Raw genomic sequence first — 5,999 nt, 5'->3', positions numbered from 1 at the left:
GGGGGGGGGGGGGGGAAGAGAGGGCAGGGAAAGAGCCCAGGGAAAAGTGGCCCCTCTGCTGCCCTGTGGCTCAGCGCTCCCTGCTGCAGCCACTCGCAGACCGCACAGGGCTGTCCTGAGCAGAAACAGGTGGACTGCAAGTGGCTGCAGCATGGGGCACCGGCCACAGGGCAGGTGAGGGGCCACTGTTCTCCCTGCCGCACTCATCACCAGCTTGTAACCCCTAACCACAGCCAGCCTGGGCCCCATGCTGGCTCTGGGCTCACCCATCGGGGCTGCTTGCTATGCCAGGCAGTGTTTGCTGCTACTGCCCACCCGGAGCTCGCGCGCTGGGCAGCCCAGAGACAGCAGTGGCAAACAGTGCCTGGCACAGCAAGCAGGGGGGCCGCAGCTGCTGCTGCCATGTACAGCTCCAACAGGTGAGCCCAGAGCTGCTCAGGGCCCAGGCTGGCAAAGGAGGCAGGTTACAAGCTAGTGCTGAGCACAAGGAGAAGTGGCCCCTTGCTTGCCCCATGGCCGGTGCCCCACGCCGCAGCCACTCAAAGCTCACCTGGGGCTGCCTGTGCCTGGTCAAAACAAAATGAGGGCAGGGGGTACATGGTAGGATACCCTGCTTGTGCCCCTTGCCTCCCAGCCCTACTGCCCCTTGCCCCCCAGCCAAAGCCCCTGCAGCTGTCATCAGCTACCAAGAACCTGTGCCAGCTGCAAACACCTGTGCCTGCTCAGGACAACCCCGCACGGGCTGTGAGCGGCTGCAGCAGGAAGCGCGGGCCACAGGGCAGGGGAAGGGCCACTTTTCCCCATGCTCAGCACCAGCTCATTCCCTGCCACGGAGCAGGGTGTCAGGGCTGCACGCTGCCCCCCACCTGTACCACAGGGCTGAGGGGCACTGGGTGTGAGTGGGTGCACGGGGCCCACACCAGTGTCCCGGGGCCAGCACTGGCGGAGACCAGAGCAGGGTGGCAGGAGTACAGGGTCCCGGCTGGCAGGGACTCTGTGGAGCCGGGCCAGCTTCCCACTCTCCCTGCTAATGCAGCCCAGCCCAGCTCCACAGATCCTTGCCAGCCTGCACCCTGCTCTGGGCCCCACCGGTGCTGGCCCTGGGACATTGGTCTCAAGATGGTGATCAGGGGGTGGGGCACCTGTCAAGGGGTGGGGCTACCCATGCAGCCCTCGATAGCTTGCCAAAACTGGGTAAGTGGCCCCCCACCCAAAATAAATTGCCCACCCATGACTTATACCCTCAGAGTGCTTTAAATCACTGAAGGGTTACTTAGATGACTGATTCAAAGTTCATTACAAAATTCCACTGAAAGAATTCTACTGACACTCATGAGTTCTGAATCAAGGGGTCCTGCATGACTAATACTACTAATATATGTTTGATCCAGAGCTCCAAGATGTCAATGCAAGTCAAAAAGCAACCACTATCCAGATTTTGTACTGGGTATTTTTGATTTATATGGTGTGCCACATTATGACAAGAGCTCTACAAAGTGACTATTGCTCTGTCACAGAGCTCTGTATGCACTACAGACACAGCCGGCACAAAGACACTTCTGCCATGCAAATCCAGTAGCATTGGTAAAACCTCAATTATAATAAGAACAAATGTAAGGACCAGAAATTATAAGATTAGGGAAAGGAAAGAAGGTGTATCAGAGAATTAATGTCAGTCTTGTAGAAGAGAGGAAACTAATATGAACAGCGAGAAGCTCTTTCCAGTTTAAAAGAATAATAAAGGAAGCAAAGCTCAAAGAACAGCCTTTTTCAAAGACGTAGCTGTGCATATGTACCTTTGGTCACATTCCCATTTCCAAAAAAGCTATGAACTAGTTTGCCAACATATAAGTTTAATAACAAAAAAACAAAAGAAAAGTTTTTTGGTAAACTTACATGTGTCACAACAATACTCCCCAGTCTCTAATATACAGATTGACCTAATCTGTTATTTGGTGAAATAGCTACTTTTGAAAGGAATAGCAGCATGATCATTTCATTGTATTGTGCTATAGCTTTCATTAAGTTGTAATAAAACAGTACCTGAGCACCGCTTCCAGCAAGCCGTATGTTTTATCTTTCTTTCTTTATTTTAATGCTAAATTTGAAAGCATTCAGAGAGTGGGAGAAATTGCTAGCAAACTCTATATCATGCTGAAGAGCAGCAGGGGCCTTTTGGAGGGCTTCAATTTTTCTCTGAGTGTCAGGAAATCAGATTACTACATCCAGCTGCAAGCTGTTTTGATTGAACTGAAAGTCTGATTTAATTTGGTACAAATGGCAAATTACTCCTCTATTTATCCTTGTACTTCATGTAGCCATGAAGTACTATATTTCATGATACCCTTGGAAGTGTAGGTAGAAATGAACAGTTTCCAAAAAAAATTTTAAAAACCTCTCCATATGTATCAGCAAACAGTTGAAAGATACTTTATTCACTAGTCTAAAGACCAGATTTCCAGAACTGCTCAACAGCTGCAATGTAGATGCTTAAGTAGCCTCATTTTCTGAAGAGCCCTAGGCCTTCTCTACACTTGAAAAGAATTTTCATGGGGCTATACTGGCAGCTCCTTCTAGTGGAGACAGCACTTATACCAGCAACGTTTTGCAGAATGTACTCAACTACACCAGTATATGACAACCCCCCACCCCCTTTTTTTTGGTTGGTAAAGCTTTCCATGATAGAGTTTTCACCATGATCTAGTGAGTGTAATGGTAAGTGTGATCCCCTTTCTCCTCCTCCCCTCCTCCACTGCTAACCAATATGGCCCTACTTCCTAAATACATCAATAATGGAAGCCTGCAAGTGACCCAGACTTGCTTGGTGTGGCAGGATCAAGTCAGACATGGTCACGACGGTGCAAACTCCCCTGGTGGTGAGATACCCATTTAAGCGGACAGCCATATTTAGGAATAAGAAACTCTGGGGGGCAGCAGGGGGATAACACATACTACAATAGAACTGGGGCAAGGCAGAACATAAAAATTAAAGGTTTAAAACATTCTAACTCCTAACACTTCACTCTCACACCTGGCCAGTGTTTACTTCTCAGGCCCTGACTGGTTCCAGTAGCATGCAGGAATAGTCACAGTCTCTTCAGCAAAACTCCCCTTTGTCCCCGGTGACCTTGGCTTCTCTGCTGGCTCTCAGCAGGTTGTCTCTGCCCTACTGCTCCAGCCTTTCCAGTTGCAGTCCCCAAGGGGCAGATTTCCTTAGTCTCCACTCTGGGGCTTTACGCCAGTGGGATTCAGTGGACTCCAGCAGGAGTGCATGCTGACCTGCACTCACACACATGAACACACACTCTCCAGTTCCCCTGATTGTAACTTCTTCACTCAGCTTCCAGAAAAAGCCAGCAGTTTTAGGAAAGGAGCCCTTCCAGCACCATCCAGAGGTCAGGGTGCCAGAGATCCATACCACATTGAACCATTTAACTTTCCCCATCAGAAGAAACCCAACCAAAAAAAAAACAGAAAACCCACCACTTTCCACATTGAACATCAAGACAAACAACATAACCAATTAATTGTCACACTTTGCAATTCTAACAGTTAATTTTTTATTTATTTATTTTATAATAAGCAAGTCAAAACCAAGCGTTGTAGAAGTCAACAAGACCTGAGAGAATCCCCATCATCCTAGGAAGTAAAGCCTTGAGAATGGTTAATGAGTTTAATTATGTAAGCCTCATTTTTCACACGTCTAGTGACTGTGTATATGATAGAATGACATATGAGGGTAAGGTAGGCAGTTCCAATACAGAAGTCTAACGCCCATGGTAGACAACAATTTTATTGCACAACTCACCCATGAATTGCATGATAAATTGCAATATACCACATGTGCAAGCAATATATTGTGCAATAATATGGCAAACGAGCCACAAAGATGTTGCCATCTAAATGTGGAACACTTGTGACTGGTGTTTATCTGCTTTAATTTGAACAGGTGGCCTGTACATGTTCTGCTGTCCCTCCCCTCATCCAAGGGGGAGGGAGAGAGGGAAAGCAGCTGGATTCTTGACAGGCATCACTATTAGGGAAGCTTCCAAGCCATCTTGTCCCAGTTACTGCCTAGCAACAATGGCAAAAAGGCTACTTGGGCAGCCTCTTAAAGTTCTAGACGTAATATGTTTGCAGTTTGGGCCTGGGGAGCCAATCCCTGATGCCAAACTTCCCATGTGCTGGCAAGTTTAACATCATACCAGGAAGCCTGATGCCAAGCTGCCCACCATGCCACCTTCAAAGATCTGGATATGTAGGGCATCCAGGATCAGGGAGCTATTTCATGATGCCAGGCTCCCCATGTGCCAGCAAGTTTAACGGGTGCACTAGGCTGGTTGGCATTAGGGAGTCACTTCCCAATGCCAAGTTCCCAAGTGCTGGCAGATATACATGAGATCTGAAGAAATGTATCTCCAAACCTAAAAACTCCATGTCCCATCAGACCAGATCTTAAACATTTGGCATGGAAGGGTGCACAATTTTGGGAAGACCCGAAATAACAGTCCTCAAATCCCATTGTTGATTAAATTTTACATCTTCGAAGGGCCTAATACAATCAACTTGGACACTATACTACACATCTTTAGTAGCAACACAGTAAACATTTCTTCATGCTTTTCAATGACTCTAAAATCTATCCAATGAAAGTTAAAAAGTTTTCAGTGTGAACGTCTACACTAGATGTTCAGAATAAAGTGATCATCAGACAGAATAAAGAATGTTGAGAGATCCTAGAGAAGATGTGGCTGCTCACAACAGTACAACTAATACAAAGAAGATGACCTCACTATGTCCATGTCAGAGAACATCAGATAATGAGCTCCCTAAAGAAGTCCCCTATGGCAAATGGAAAAAAAAAAAGAGAGAGAGAGAGATCAACACAGAAGGTCTCTGTGTACCATGAACTTTAGGAATGCACAAGTTAAAGGAACTAGTCCAAAATAGCATGGGTTGACAATGACTAGCCTCTGGCCTTATGTTTCCAGGTGGTACAAGAATTTATTTGAAACTGACATACCAACGAAGTTATATGACAAGCCCTCAGCTCCAACATGAAAAAGCCATATTTTCAGAACTGCTCAGATCCCAGCAGCAGCTATCTACAAATCTACAGGCTTCATAAAAGTCTGACCTCTTCCTTTGGAAGCAATTTGGGCAGGTGGAGCAGTGGTGGGAAAGGGAATCCTTAACACATAGAAGTTATGTCAGGCAGCCCTAACACCTTTGAAGGGTGAGGCATGAGGGGAAATATTGTCTTTATGATTATACAACTTCCCAAAGGGCTTATAGTCCTCCCTTTTAATGAAGAGATTCTTGAGGTAATCTAGCAACATGTATACAGTTTTCACTTAAACCTTTGTTTTATCAATTTTAAATTTAAAATTTAAAAAAGTACAACAGATGAAGTTTTCTGAAGAATCTAAGCTAGTTAGACATCTAGCTTCAGCTCCACAAAGGAATTAGGAATCTTATTTCAAATGCAATGCCCAAATCTCCTTGCACTTGAAAAGAAATACGATTCCTAATTCCCAGAGCCACTGCCTACAATTTAAACTGGTATCAGGGGTCGATTACAGGGGGGTTTAGGGTGGTGCTGATGTACCCCCCCCCCATTCCACTGCTGTCTTCATCTGATCCAGGCACAGGGGGAGCCCCAGAACTGCTCCTTTCTGGTGTGAGATGCAGACTGCAGCTGAACAGTATGCCAGGCTTTGCTGGGGTCAGCTGCAGAGGCATGTAGCTTCCTCCTTCCAATGCCTGCTCCCCTGCCTGCCCCTCCCACATGCCAGCCAGCCAGGAGCAGGCACTGAAAGGAGAAACCTGTACACTACCACCACTGTCCTGGGCTAACACAGGTATGCGACCACCTCACCCCCTCACCCCCACCAACACCAACTCCAGCTCATTCCTACCTGCACTGCAGGGAGCATCTGTGTGGGGAGCTAGGCTCAGCCAGAGATGATGACAGTGCTGTGCAAGTCGAGGACAGAGGT

This window comes from Gavialis gangeticus, unplaced genomic scaffold, assembly GCF_001723915.1.
Source record: "Gavialis gangeticus isolate Ggan-Ray unplaced genomic scaffold, GavGan_comp1, whole genome shotgun sequence".
NCBI lineage: Eukaryota > Metazoa > Chordata > Crocodylia > Gavialidae > Gavialis > Gavialis gangeticus.
The sequence above is the reverse complement of the archived record's forward strand: the minus strand, read 5'-3'. Positions refer to the sequence as shown.